Here is a 16,692-nt window from a genome sequence, read left to right as displayed (position 1 = left end):
AAAATTAAATAACATTTTCACATATTTGAGTGTATAAATGTCGAATGAAATTGTAGTTATATCGAAATGAAACTGTAGTTGTGTTGAGCTGAAACTGCAGTGTATACAAAATGAAACTGAATAACAGAGTTACTATTTGCGGAACGGCCGCGGAAGAGCGCGAAACGGGTGCCGTTTCTTTTCATTAAACAAAACGATGTCGTTTTGAAGCTCGGTGCATAATTGATTATGCACTGCAGTGCACGATATAATTTGCCTTTGAAATAGGGCAAATTATTATGTGCACCATAGTTCACATAATTGTGTGGATCATGAATGTAATATACATTTTTAATATACTAAAAATACATTATTTATGTACTGAATGTACATTATTTGATAATATATAAAAAATTATGTACTTTCCGATAATGTACTTTATGTATACAAATAATGTACTTTTAGTATATTAAAAATGTACTTTTTATGTATGATTCACACAAATGTGTGGACCATGCATGGCCCATGGAATAATGATTGATTGAATACAACCGCAGACTGTTATGCCATGGACTTGTGTCCACCTTGCAAGGTGGACACGGGTCCAATACGACGTCGTTCGGTAATTCGCGAGTAACGGTGCCGTTAATGGCACCGTTTTCCCTCCACCAATCAATTATTTTTTTTTAATATTTTAATTTGTCAAAAGAATTCAGCGACATAAAAAAGTATGAATATACTATTACGTAACTGTGAATATATAGTTTTCCAGCTGTGAATATAGAGTTCAAGAATTTTGAATATAGAATTCAAAAATTATGAACATAGAGTTCTGTAATTGTGAAATATAGAGTTCAATAATTTTGAATATGGAGTTCAAAAATTATGAACATAGAGTTCTATAATTATGAACATAAAGTTCAGTAATTATGAACATAGACTTCTAGAGTTCAAAAATTATGAACAGAGTTCTATAAGTATGAACATAGACTTCTATAATTGTGAATATAGAATTTAATAATTCTGAATATGGAGTTTAAAAATTATGAACTTAAAGTTCTATAATTATGAACATAGAGTTCAATATTTATGAACATAGAGTTCAATATTTATGAACATAAACTTCAATAATTGTGAATATAGAATTTGGGAAGCAAACTGCCGAATCTGAAGACAAACGCCATTAACGGTGAAAGAAAGTAAATTTTTTTTTTTTTAAATTGACACGGCATTGTTTTCCACCAAAACGACGCCGTTTTGAAACTATATCCACATTATAAGGTGAACACGGTTCTACAGTATAATTTGCCATAAATAAAGATATTTTTTGTCATTACACTAATAATAACTATCAATTTAACCAATGCCAATATAGTCAACTATTTAATATTCCGAATTATACAAACTATAATGTCAATAACCTAACGAGGAGGGTGTTTTTTTTTTTTTTTTTGATAAAGATTAATTGTGTCTTGCTTACCTCGTTTCTTCACGCTATTATCATACGTTAAAAATTACGGTTATCCCGGGAAGCTTCACGGAAACTCGCCGGTTTTAGCAACGAGAAGTAGTATAAACAAGAGTTAGCTAGGTGGTCTTTACGAGCTATCAAGCAGCTACCTCTCGATCTGATCTTCCAGGCCACCAGAGAAGTTACAGTTTAATTAGCTTTGCTGATACGCTGAGGCGGGCATGTTCTGGACAGCTGCCGTGAATTCATGGCTAGCGCAAGCGGAAAAGCTGGCACCCCCGCCTCTCTCACTTGTACTGCCTGTGGCTGCCATCGGAATTTCCACCGGCGAGTGGTCGTTTTTGAGCCCCGATCTACTTAAACATTGTATGTGAATTGCATGTTCTTGTTCTTGTTGTTGGTTTTTCTTTTTTCTTTTTTAATCAAGAAATTTGATTCTGGGAATATAGCAATCAGTATTCATGGTTGCAAGTTGATACCAAAAACCCAATTTTCATCAACGTGCTTCAACTTCAATCTCCAGCACCTAGGTAGGAGATTCGGCCACCGAAATACATAATAACACTTAATCTTAACAGAGTTCTACGATCCAATTGAAACTCAGCTTGATTAATTTTATAGAGTTTATTAACCAAATGGTTTTGGACTATTGCGAAAAATAGTTAACATTTTCAAAGTCGATGACTTATTTGGGTAAGAAAAATTGTCGATTACCGAATAGGTAATTTCACAATAGTCGAGGGACCATTTTGATAATAAACTCAATTATATATATATATATATATATATATATATATATATATATATATATATATATATATAAAATTACATTCATGTAAAAACAGAGCTTAAAATACAAACGTGTCGACATTTTTGGATCGTTGGATTTTGGGTATCTAAGGTTGTGATTAGTTTTTATGATTTTGTGTGCTGCCCGCCTGTGTGCACTGTCATTCATGGACGTGTGCACGCCGCCCAAATATTGTGGATTCACATATGCATACTATATTGGATTTGTGCATTGTCGTCCACGGATGTGTGCACACCCGCATTTATGTGTGTGTGCACGGTATATGTCCACATGTTTGTATTTTAAGGGTGTTTGCATGTGAATGCAACCCTCTACATATATATATATATATATATATATATATATATATATATATATATATATATATATATATATATATATATATATATAGAAAAACGCTCATATGTGGTCATGTTATTAGATGTGGTCGTGTGGTCGTATCTGTGTCGTTGAATCAGTTTAATCTAAAGGCTGTGGTAATTCTGAGGATTTTCGCGCGTTTTAGTAAGTGGGGGTGTTATGGTAATTACAATGACCATTTATAGCGGGCGGGTTCCAGAATACACCAACAGTGTTGACAACATACACCAATAGTGTAATAAAACACACCACAGTGAAACACACCAATGGTGTATTCCCGTGTTATGGTAATTACAGTGGCCATTTATAGCGGTCGAGTTCCAGAATACACCAACAGTGTTGACAACATGCACCAATAGTGTAATAAAACACACAACAATGTGATTGTCCTTATTCCGATGTTTTATTACAAGTTTACCCTTACAGTTCGCTGGGTAGAAGAATGTGCGCGAAAATACTGAAAAAATCTTGATTAATATGATTCATTAGATCTATCTAATCTAATGGTCTATAATTGACCATATGACCACACCTAACAACATGGCCACATGTGATCACTCCTCTATATATATATATATATATATATATATATATATATATATATATATATATATATATATATATATATATATATATATATATATATATATATATATATATATGCACACACACACACCTATATAGGCTGGGGTTCAGAGAGACCACCATGATATATGAGATCATGAGATCTCATCACATTCTCAATGGATGGTTGAGATTGAAAGATTCCTATAAACTAATTAAGGTCATTTTGAAAACATAAGGATTAAATTAAAAAGTAATTCTAGTATTGAGTTTATTTTTGGTTAGGATTAAATTGGAATCTTGAGCATAATATTAGGTGGAATATTAAAGGTATATAACAACTAGTAATAATTTGTATTGAGAGCTGAGAAAAAAAACAATGTGTCTAAAGATGTAATGAGTTTATAGTTGATTATGTACGACGGTGTGTGCGTGTGTGTAGCATGGTGTGTGTAAATTAAATATTATAAATGGGTTTTTTTATTTATTTTTTATTTTTTGTGTAATTTGAAGAAAATAGTTTATATGTGTGTGCGTGAATTCATATATATGGTTTGTTTTTAAAGAAGAAGATGGTAAGGGTACTACGTGTTGTTTTTTTTTTTTTTTTTTTTTTTTTTTTTTTTTTTTTTTAAATTTTGACACAAGAGTTGAAATTACGGTGGTGTGTGCGAATATGTACTTCAGCGTGTGCGTTTGAATTCATGTTTTTGGTTTGTTTTGAAAGAAAAAGATTTGAAGAATACTATTTTAACACCCCGTGTTACGATCCCTAAAATCAATTAAATCATTTAACCAATTACCCAAAAGAAAGAATTAAATCACAATAATTAATTAGGAAAGGCCCACCATAGTCCACGGGCCCTTATCCCTAAACCCAATCCTTAGTCCCAAAAGGAATAGAATTAGCAAGCCTATAATATTAGTTCCTAATTAGGACCCCTAAATATATAAATAGGGGACCTAAGAGGCACCTAGAAACCCCCCACCACAATAACGCCCCACTACCCAAAGAGCTCCAAGAATCCCCTTAGAAGAAATCAAGAAAGCAAGAAAGCTTAAAGAAAGACCCTTCATAGCCAAGGAATTAATTAAGGCTAAGAGGTAACCCATGTCTCAACAAAACCTATTTTCATAGCTATGATTCCCCTCTTAGGATTTCCCCCATATTCTTGTGTGTTAATGATTCGTTATAATGATATTGATAATTGGTATTATGATTCCATGGGTGATCTTGATAATAAGAGGTTCTTGATGATTATGTGGTGTTCTTGATATTCTTGATGATTATATGATGCTCTTGATGTTTATGTGATATTCCTACCAAATCTTGATATTAGAAAATGAATTGTGTTCTTGTTGATTTAAAAGTAATTAGAACCCTAGGTCGTATCGTGGAACTCGTATGGTATTGTTCTTGGTATATTGGGTGGGAATTCGTATGTTTGGGTGTTGATTATGTTTAGAAAAGCATGATAGGATATGTGCCGTATGTTTCTTGATTTCGATCCGTTAATTGTCTACGTGTTGTTGTCAATTGCGTTGAAAGTGTCTAAGCATGGTTTCGGGTTCGACAAAGGCTCCCGGGGCGTTTTTGGTGAAAAAGAGTCAGTGGGGGGTAGGGGACCCGCCACCTACCCGCGGCCAAAAAGGGCAGCTCCGGCAGCGGGCAGCCGGCGGGCGGGCAGCTGCCCGCCGGGCACCCGCTGCCCGAAACAGTAACGCCGGCGGGCAGCCGGCGGGTGAACCCTCACCCACCGGCTACCCGCTGGAAAGTATCCCAACCCGGGATTCCGGCTTCCCCGTTTGATGTTCCCCCGACCCCCGTGGTGTCCCAACGGACCCCTCCTATCGTGCCTATGTCTAGTTTGATGTTCGGGTACCGTTCGTAGGTCGAATGAGTCTTGTATATTGCATACTAGTTGAATTTGTATCCCGTTGACCTAGGTATAAGAAGTATGAACCCCTTAGGAGTATTCTTAGTTGTGGATGACCACGCATAGGTTTCGTTATACGTTTCCCCCCTTCCCAATGTGTTAATATGGGTTGCATGTGCTTGCTATGTGTTATGTGTGCATGTTACCCCGATTTGGTTGAGATCAATCGGGCTATACGGGCAGTCGGATGGGCTGAGAACCATACCGGCTGTTAACCAGGCTGGTAAAGACCAGTCAGGTATATAAATATTATATAGGACAAAGGTCCACTATACGGACAGTCGGATGGGCTGAGAACCATACCGGCTGTTAACCAGGCTGGTAAAGACCGGTCAGGTATATAAATATTATATAGGACAAAGGTCCACTATACGGGCAGTTGAATGGGTTGAGAACCATCCCAACTGTTAACCAGGCTGGTAAAGACCGGTCAGGTATATAAATATTATGTAGAGCTGCGGTTCATCGGTCGGTTGCGATCGACCCCTCCGTATTGTGAGACGGGGTAGGGTGCTGCGGGGCCGTGTCAGAGCTATATGCGCTGACCCTCATGTATGGGCATGCGATTGGTCATGTGGCGCCAACAAAGTGTGCTATGTGATGAGCTGAGAAGAATTGATGATATGACTGTTATGGAAACGTGACCATAGGGCTCTTACTAGTAATGCTTAATTGTGATTATTGGTTGTGCTTATCTATAACTGTTCCGTATGTGAGAATTGTATATGCTTGGTTATGACTGTTGATTGTGTGTACCCCTATTTGTCGAGTCTGTTCCCTGATTTGAAAGCTAGAGTCTCTTAGGATATATCTTCATGCTTCGAAATGACTTTTCGTATATATATATATATATATATATATATATATATATATATATATATATATATATATATATATATATATATATATATATATATATATATTGTATTTCAACACGTTGAAGTGGGTTACCAGCATCTCTCGCTGAACAGATATATTTGGCTTTCAGGCACAGAAGAATAAGTCACTGGAGCGCGCTAGAAGTAGATAGTTTCCCTTTCGGCCTGCGTGCCATGTTTATGCATTTACATTATTGAGGATATTAGTTAGTTAGCCTGTGCACTTGAGTTCTCTAGCTCAGGTGTGGCATAGCACCCCGTACTCTTGTATTATGTTTTGGGATTTAATGAGATTTCACCTTTATTTTATAAGTTTTAAATATCTTGAAAATCTGGGGTGTTACAACTATGGCTTTTTTTTTTTTTTTTTTTTTTTTTTTTTTTTTTTTTTTTTTTTTTGTCGACGATATGGTGTGTGCAATTCAAATTGTATGGATGGAGGGTTTGTTTGTGTTTTTTTAATCGAAATTAGTGTTTTTTTTAAGAATGAAACTAGTGTTTGTTGTGTGCGTGATTTCATAATTTTGGTTTCCTTTTTTAAAGAATAAAGATTGTAACAGTACTATTCCTTTGTTTTTTGTGCTCCCGAGTTGTAAGTTACTTTGGTGTGTGCGTAGATGTGCAACAACATGTGCATGACGTTGTCATTTTTTTTAAAAAAAAAATTGTTTTAGTTTTAAAATAATTGGTAGTTAGAGTGAGCATGAATCATCCACTTTTTTTTTTCTAATGTTAAATTTTAATAAAAGAATGTAGAAACATTGGGCTTGTAATCTTGAGGGTCGTGTGTGTAGTGGTGGTAAGGCGTGTGCGTATTATAATATATTGGTTAATGCAACTATTTTTTTTTTGTTTAAAATTGTTACAGAAACTCTAATCAAATGTTTGTATGCATTCATGATGTTGTTTTTATTTTTAAAAGAGAAAATTATAAAAGTAACTTGCGTTGGATTTTTTTTTTTTGTGTTACCGAAATTATTTATTAACGGTGATGTGTGCATGACTATTGTTGGGCATGTACATGGGGTAAGTGTGCACGTATTGTTCGCGAGTGTGTGCATGAGTGTATATGGGAGCGTGCATTTCACAAGGCAAAGGAATGGAATGAACGTGTGTGTGCATGCACGGAGTTTGATGTGTGCATTACGCTGTAATAGACCAAAGAATTGAACAACCTAAATAAACGAACATAACAAGAAACACAAAGTAACAATAGGATACAGTGAAAAAATCTGTATTATTTATTGCACTTGACTAGATTATCTAGCATACTACAAATATTTGCTCATACTCTTAATATAAACCATTGACTCTGTAAGACAATAACTCTAACATTTGCATTCATGCACACACTCCGCACTATGGCGCACACATCCAACACCCTATTAATATTTACATTACATCACAATAACAAAAAAATTTTAAAAAAACATAAGTGCCCGCACACTAGCAACTCCTCTAACGGACACACTAAAATATGCAATCACACCCAAAGCACAAACTCATAATTTGAAACGCACATACCTCCTTGCTAACTTGCATTTACTGTAATACACAATACCAAAAATGAAAACCCGAATAAAATTAAGCAACTGATAAATGTAATGCACACACTTCGCCACTATGACGCACACACTCTATGCTTCTGTTAATTCAATCACAAACATAATTCTAATATAGATTCACTCAAAATTGATATGGCTAAGTAAGCCTAGCATTTTGTAGGAAAAATAATTTTAAACACAAATTTCCATAAAAAATAAAATAAAACAAATACTCAAGAGTGGTATATATAAAATTAAAATATACAGATTAATATGGTAAAATCAAAGTAATCTAAACTACATATAGAATCAATTTTTTGAAAATCCAAAATGCAAAGGGGAGTAAAGGAAGCCAGAGCCCTCTACCGCAGCTATAGTTGGAGCTCGTAGCCCTTCGCCACAGCCCCTTCCCTCCGTCGCCTCCCTAACCCAATAGTAGGAATGTAAGATTAAAGAAGAAAGAAGAGAACTCACCTCTCAGCGTTCGGCGTCCCTGCGAAGAAGACGATGAATTTCAATTTTTGACGATGAAGCCAAACATGGAGAACCCGCGATTATAAAGACCAACGCAATGGGAGTGACAGCGATAGGAGAATCGGCGAACGAGAGCGACAGCTAAAGACCAAACGCACAAAGAGCGAAGACGAAAGGAGAAACGACACTAGAATGTGAGGTGTGTGACTCTCATATCACTGAAGACTAAATGTTCAAAGAAATTACCAAGAATATCTCTTATTCAAATTGGTAATGAATTAATTATTGTGCGAAATAACTTCACAGCCCCTAAACCTATTAAATTACAGTGGTAAATAATAAAGAAACCCCTCAAATTTGAACCTTAAATTAAAAAAAAAAAAAATGACCAGGATCGAATTTCACGATCTCACCTAATTAGGGTGGTCTCACTGGAACCAATATATATATATATATATATATATATATATATATATATATATATATATATACATATATGTATGTATGTATGTATGTATGTATGTATGTCTGTGTGTGTGTGTGTGTGTGTGTGTGTGTGTGTGTGTGTGTGTGTGTGTGTGTGCGCGCGCGCGCGCGTGCGCGTACGCGTGCGCGTGTGTGTGTCATGATCATCAGATGTGAACTTGGTTTCTCCTTATGTGTGGATTAATTTGATCCATTCATCTAGATTGCTAAAAAATGACGGGGTAAATTTTATAAAAATTAGTATAAGGGAAGCAACTTTGGGATTCCATGCTTCTATTTTTTTAATTTAACAAAACTAATTAGACCAAATCTGTTCTTTGTGCAAATTGGCACCAATAACTCAATTGCATATGAAACACTATCAACAAAAAAACGGACAAACAATGAAGATGAAGACAATAACAAACCTATCCAAAAACGAATTAACAAAACTTAGAGTAATTCCAACAATAGTATCTACTACCTAATACCATACAAACTACAACAAGTATTTAGATAATTTTTTTACAAAAGTGCAAACATTAATAATTTTAATGCAAACTATAACGAACTTCTCCTATATAATCTTGCATTGATATGCTTTGAACAACTTATTTAAATACAAACATTGAGCATTAAATCAGTCGCATAATACGCTTGTAAAACTAGTTTATATATATATATATATATATATATATATATATATATATATATATATATATATATATATATATATATATATATATACTTCTGCTTGAAAAAGGCACCAATAGTGTTAATAAAAAGCACCAATAGTGAAAGAAAAATGCACAACAATGAAATGCACAAATACACACAAAAAAAAAAAAAAAAAAAAAAAAAAAAAAAAAAAAAAAAAAAAAAAAAAAAAAAAAAACAAAACAAAACAAAAAAAAAAAAAAAAAAACAAAAACCAAAACACAACACACCTAAAAAAAAACGCACTATAACTCCCTACCCCTAATTATGCATTTCCGAATACTGTGCGGTGCTTTTATGCATACCTAATGGTGCGTTTTTTGTGATGCGTATCTAATTTGTGCATTTTTTTGTTCTACATTTCCTAACATTGTTGGTGCATAATTGCATAACTATTGGTGCGGCCACACTGAAAAACAAGCCTTAGGTGAGAAATAGGATGTATTAATGTGAACCATTGATTCAAATCCGATCAACTTTCAAAATTAAGCATTTTTAAAAAACTGCGGTGGTATTATTTTAATTTTGTGTAAGTTAGTTAATTAAAGAGCATTTGATATTGAATGAATCACTAATTACTAATTTTTGTTGAATATTGTGATCATTTATAATTTGTGTTGAAGATCATGTATTAAATTAAGTCTTTTCAATAGTTGTTACATATTTTTGTGCTTTACAGTGCACATTTTGCCTTCCAATGCACATTGTTGTCATTTGCATGTGGCAATTTTTTTTTTTTTTTTTAAAAAAGATGAATTGATGAATGGCTGATATACACCGGCACGTTTCACCTGCGGCTTCTTTTCTGATCCACTTGAACCCCTGCATATATATATTGGCTATGCCGTTGATGCCTGCAGAGCACGCATCGCCTATTTTGATTATTGTTCGGTTATTTTTATTCCTAGATCAGAAAACTTTTTAGCTCATAGCTTAGCTTCTTCTGCTTTTATTCATTCCGCTACTATGTATTGGGACTCTGTCCCACCACACTCTAATATAAAGAATTTTGAATAAACGCCATGACGGCGCGCTCCTTTCAATATATATATATATATATATATATATATATATATATATATATATATATATATATATATATATATATATATAGGGTCACACTCAGGTATGGCGACCCCTTCCCGTGTGGTCATGTGGCGATTTTCATAATACACCAATAGTTAAGTAAGATATACACCATCCACGTCAGGAAATGCACCACAAAAAGCGCACACAAATTAGGTATGCATCACCAACAACACACCATTAGGTGTGAGTAAAAACATCATACTGTGTTCGAAAATACACCATTGGGATTGGTGAGTTATATGGTGTATTTTTTGGGTCTGTTGTGTATTTTTTTGGTGTTTTTTTTTTGTATTTCATTGTGGTGTGTTTCGGCTACACTGTTGGTGCATGTTGTTAACACTGTTGATGTATTCTGAAATTCCGCCACACGACCACACCAAACAACATGATCACATATGAGCATTATTCTATATATATATATATATATATATATATATATATATATATATATATATATATATATCATCAGACAACCGACCAATTTACTTTCATTAGAAAATTGTGATTCATCAGCTGATCATAGCTAGAGACAAGATGCATGGTAGGAGAAATTTAGACAAATAGCATGGTAGGACTTTCATGGCAGCTTTGCTAGTTCCAAGCGGATTGTCTCTGCCACCGCTGCTCTGCTGCCTGCTGTTCTGAATTCACTGTCCACCGCACATAACTTCATCTCCATTAAGTTGACGACTCGTAACTTTCTTTTCTGGAGTACAAAGCTTGTTCCTTTTCTACGGGGACAAAATTTGTTAGGATATATATATATATATATATATATATCCTTAGTATATATTATAACTCTATGTCATCCATCTCTGTATAAACATTGCCAGATGGTCTACGTGAATCCTTAGTTATCACTGATCAGAGTCATAGTCAATATTGTGTAGATTTGACAAGGTTGAAACAATTTTGTGTAAAGTACATGTTATCAAGATTTAAGGACGGAGTCAAGGGGGGGCCGCGAGGGCAGTTGCCCCCCTCACCCCACCCCACCCCATCTCATATATAACATTTGTATGTATATATATAGTACAAGTTTTAGTATTAGTAAAAAAAAGAGATGAATGTTAATAAAAAGTGAGTTAGGTTAGTTGGCAAAACATTTGTTTGGTTATAATGAAGGTCATAGGTTTAAATCTTTGCTTCAACACAATCACATTTTTAATATTTTTTTTACTATTTAAGAAAAAATTTCTAGATCCGTCCCTGCTTCTTATTCGCCCCCCCCCCCCCCCCCCCCAACGGAATTCCTCGCTCCGTCCCTGCAAGTTATTACTTTTTTTTTTTCCAAAATTGTATTTGAAAAGAAGGTAGTTGCACTACAATCGTTATACCCTGCACTACAGTGCACATAGCACTGTGCGGCCCGTGCCTCCCAAAACAACGTCGTTTTGTTAAGTTGTGTGGGAAATCGACGCGACAGAGTGTATGTGTATTATGTTATATAATTATGTACATTATGTTTTACAATTATGTACATTCTGATATGCAATTATGTACATTCGAACACGCGATTGTTTTTAACAGTTAAAAGTTTATGTATATTCTATTATACAATTATGTACATTCTCATATACAATTATGTACAATTTAGTATACAATTATGTACATTTTCAAAACATGAATTTTTTTTAACAAATTAACAGCAAACACGGAAAAGCGAAATTTAAATTAAAAAAAAAAATGCAAAACGACGTCGTTTTGCACCAGGGCGCACAATGCAATGTTCGTAATTCGTATTGTGCGCCCTGGTGCATGATATAAATTGCCGTTGCACTACAACTACCTTCTTTTATTTATTTTTTTTTCTTTCTTTTATCCGTTACCACAAAATATGCAAATATATTGCATTCTTTTCACTTTTTTTTTTTTTTCAAAGTTAAAGAAGGCAACTTTCCCCCTTAAAAGTTGAGAAGAACGCAATAATATACAATTTTTATTATTCGAATTTATTTTCTAAAATTCTGGTTTTATTAAATATTAATTAATAACATAAAGTTTTCAAAAATAATAATAATAGCATACACAAAGATTTTTTAATTTTAAATAGTCATTTGTAGTATGATGGATTGCATGATCCTAATAACGTATTTTTAAATATTTTTATGGTATATTTTAAATATTCAAGGTTCGCCTGACGTAGTACACAAGTAGTTGAACTTTATCCTCTTCGCGCACGAAAACCGACCCGACCGCCTTTTGGAAGGCGACTAGATATAGCAACATCGGTTCACCCTCCTTGGGCTTAGATAGAAGAGGGGGCGACAAGAGATACCTTTTGAGATCTTCAAAGGAGGCCTAACATTCTCCAGTCTACCGGAACCCTTCCCGCCTCTTCATAGTTTCAAAGAAGGGGAGGGCCCGATCGGCGGACTTAGACAGGAATCGGCTGAGGGCGGCCATCCGGCTGGTCAGACGTTGCATTTCCTTGAGGTTACCGGGGGGCTGCATGTCCAGGATAGCATGTACCTTCTCTGGATTAGGCTCGATTCCTCGCCAGGTGACCATGTACCCTAAGAACTTTCCCCCTCTGACCGCGAACGCGCACTTTTTAGAATTTAACCGCAGGTTGTATTTTCTCATGACACTGAAACAATCCGCCAGGTCTTTGCCATGATCCGTCTCCTCTCTGCTCTTGACTAACATGTCATCGACGTAGGCCACCATGGACTTTCCAACCAGATATTTGATCAGTCGGGCTACCATCATGGTATAGGTGGCTCCCGCGTTCTTGAGGCCAAACGGCATGACTTTATAGCAATAAACCCCGTCCGGGGCTACGAATGCGGTTTTCTCCTCGTCCACCTCGTGCATGAATATCTAATGATATCCACGGAAGGCGTCCATGAAGCTAAGCAATGCGCACCCGGTCGCGTCATCCATTAGCTGATCAATTCGTGGCAGGGAAAAAGGGTCATTTAGGCACGCCCTGTTAAGATCCATGTAATCTACGCACATCCTCCACGCCGGCGGTTTGGGCACCAACACCACGTTGGCCAGCCAACCAGGGTATTTGACTTCTAGGATGTGCCCTGAGGCTATCAAGGTGTCTACCTCCTTTTTTACGAAATCCATGCGGTCGTTTGAAAAGTATCTCCTCTTTTGAGCTACAGGCCTAAAACTGGGGTCGACCGCCAACCGATGCGTTATCATTGCCCGGTCGACGCCCGTCATGTCTTTAGGTCCCCAGGCAAATATCTCATTATAGCTTCTCAGTACATCAATGACTACCCTCTTTACGGATGCAGGTAAGCCTACCCCAATCCGTATTATCCTTTCTGGTTGATCGGGCTCCAAAATGATTTACTCTAGCTCGACCGCTGGGGTCGACCGCTTAGTCGTCTGGTGAGCGATGGTGTTCACCCGATCAAACCTTTGTCCCATCTTCCGGCGAGCTTACAAATAACAACTGCGGGCCATCTTCTGGTCGCATCGCCCCATCCCTACGCCGATCGGCGTACAGAATTTCATACATAGGTGCTCAATGGAGATTAGGGCGCCCAAGTCTTCCAGCCCGGGTCGGCCAAGAATAGCGTTGTGCGTGTATCCTAGAGCGACCACCACGAATTCCATCTCCAGTGTTCTGACCTGGGCCAGGTTCTCAACTCCACCGTAAGGGAGGTGCACCCCTCGGCCTCGATAGCATCGCTTGTGAAGCCTGCTAGAGGGGTCCTGACCGGTCGCAAATGTTCCTTAGGCAATCCCATCTTCTGGAAAGCTGCCAAGTATAGCACGTTGACGCTGCTACCCGTATCCACCAGTACTCGACGGATGACTGACCCCTAGACGTCCATAGCTATCACCAAGGTGTCCCGATGAGGGGTGGGATCCCACGGTAAATCATCATCCGTGAATATGATCACTTCTCTGCATGCTTTCTTACGGTTCGACTCATGGAAGGTTATCGCTCCTACGTATAACTGTCGCGCTCGGGCTTTCCGGGCTCTCGCAGAATCGCCACCTTCATAACCGCCTACTATCATGTTGATCACTGGCTTATGCTTCTAATTCTTATCAGCATCCTCCTCTTGAACAGGCTCTCGGGGCGACTAGAGCGGGAGCCTCTTTCTGCCACTGTGAACCCGACCGACACCATTGATTGGGGGATAGCGGCCGGCCGCAATTTATGAGCGTCTCAGTCTCAGCTCCTCCTTCAGACCTTCGCATTCCTCCGTGGTGTGAGTATTCGTGCCGTGATACCTGCAATAGCGTGTGGCAGTTGTGCCGACCACTTCCGGCTTGTTGCCCGGCCGGATGGAAAGAGGAGGAGGCAGCTCGGGGTGAACTTCGTGGACAGGTTGTGCTGTCGACCGATAGGCGGGAACTCCCAACCGGTCTTGCACCCGGTGATCTCTCACACGAATGTTCCCCAAGTCCAACGTTCGCCCCCCGCGGGGACTAACTACCCGGGGGCGCTTGCAGGAGGACCCCTCTTGTCACCGCTTCTGTCTGACTGCTTCTTCTGTATCGGCCAGCTGGTTGGCTCTCTGAATAGCTTTAGCATACGTCTTGGGATTTTCATCCCGTAGCTTGATGTAGTATCCGTCTGCCCTCGAGGATTCAATGAAAAATGTCAGGGCTGTCTGGTCGTCCAGGCCATCGATCGCCTGGGACTCTTTTTGTCATCGCACAATGTACTTGCGCAAGCTCTCTCCTTCATCTTGGTGTACCCGGGATAAGTCTGACACGAACTTCTTAGGTTTCATGCTTCTTGCGAAGAGTGTCAAGAACTAACGGGCCAGCTCCTCGAAGTTACCAATCGATCTCGCAGGCAGCTTAAGGAACCACCGTTGGGCAGGCCCCACCAATGTAGGGAAGAATGCCCGGCAAATAATCGAAACGTCCGCGCCAATTACCTGCATCTTGGCCTGAAAACTAATAACATGGTGTCGCGGGTCACCCGTCCCATCGTAGGTGGGGTGATCGGGTAGCTTAAACCCCGCCGATGCCCTATAATCCTGCACCTCTGCCGAAAGGGGGACGCGGTTAGCAGACTGTCCGTCGGCGGTCTTTCTTTCTCTTCAACCTTGCGTCGGAGCTCCTAAACTGCGGCAGCCAAGTCGGTCATCACCAAGTTGGGCGGCTCCGGGATCAAGAGTGACTCCCATGTACCTTCAATGACCTCTCGCCCGCGCCGGGCAGCTATCCTTCTTTGAATGACGGCTGAAGGCGGTTCCCCCTCAGGTCGCTCTCTTCCCCCCAAGACTGAGTGAGCGGGGGAGCGTTGCCTGACTCGACCCCCAGCCGGTCTACTATAGACCGGGCGGGAACCGCGGGGCCCAGCCGTGAATGCACCAAGCGGGCCGCGTGCGGGCTCCCTTGTGTTTGCCGTTCTAAGCGCCCCAAATGCTGAGAGGCCTCGCCACGGTCTCCCGCAAGAACCGAACGCGCGGGTTGCAAGTTCGCGGCAGGCAGAACTGGTCCTCTTTCCCGTACGTACGCATCAAAAGCTTGCGCCATCAACTCGGCGAAGTTGGCTTGGGCCTGAGCGATGGGCAGTGGTTGATCCATTCTTGGTGACTCATGAGTCTGATAAACATATTTTACACTCATATTTTAGGTACATTTTTATAATAATTTTACATTCATTATTTAATATTATTTAATAATTACTTCTTTTTAGAGTTTAACAACTAATGAGCTAGATATAGTACTAAATATATATAATATATATAAAACACATACTAATTATATATACTACGTACTACTACATACAAAATATAATATATAATATATATAGAACACAAATAGTACGTACTAGTAATTATATATATATATATATTAAGTATTATTTATATTTGTTTGGTCCACTCTTCGTAGCATGCAAACATATTTTCTTATGTTGACTGTTTCTTTCGCAGCTCACGGACATTGAACATGGCGGCTCGGAGGATACGGAATACGGCACAAATGTTTGGCAAGTTGTGATTAGTTTGTTAGCATTTCCTGTTTGATATGTAGTGACTATATTAAGTAAGCAATAAACATGTGAGTGTTTTGAGTCATTGACTGACACTTGGTCTTATTTTCTTTCTATTGTGCGATTTCTTCCATAATTTTGTTTCTCTAGAACTTGCCTTGATTCTCTTTTAAAGCTAATTAGACCATGCATGATTCAAGTGTGATTAAGGCCATTATTTGATCTTGAGCCTCACTAGCCAAATAACCGGTTTGTCCTATTATTTATTTTCCCTTGTTAACCATTTTGAGCTTTATGGCCATTCTTTTCTTTATTTTGAACCACATTACAAGCCTTTTATATCTAAAAATAATGCCTTCACCCAACTGAATAACTAGTGGAGCAAATTTTGAATTATTCGTGTAATCTACGTGAGGTTGTGAGGAAGAAGTGTGGGGGAGGTCACTTTCTTGTGTTAATATGATTGAGAATGAGGTGGGT

Source organism: Ipomoea nil, unplaced genomic scaffold (assembly GCF_001879475.1).
Source record: "Ipomoea nil cultivar Tokyo-kokei standard unplaced genomic scaffold, Asagao_1.1 scaffold3170, whole genome shotgun sequence".
NCBI lineage: Eukaryota > Viridiplantae > Streptophyta > Magnoliopsida > Solanales > Convolvulaceae > Ipomoea > Ipomoea nil.
The sequence above is the reverse complement of the archived record's forward strand: the minus strand, read 5'-3'. Positions refer to the sequence as shown.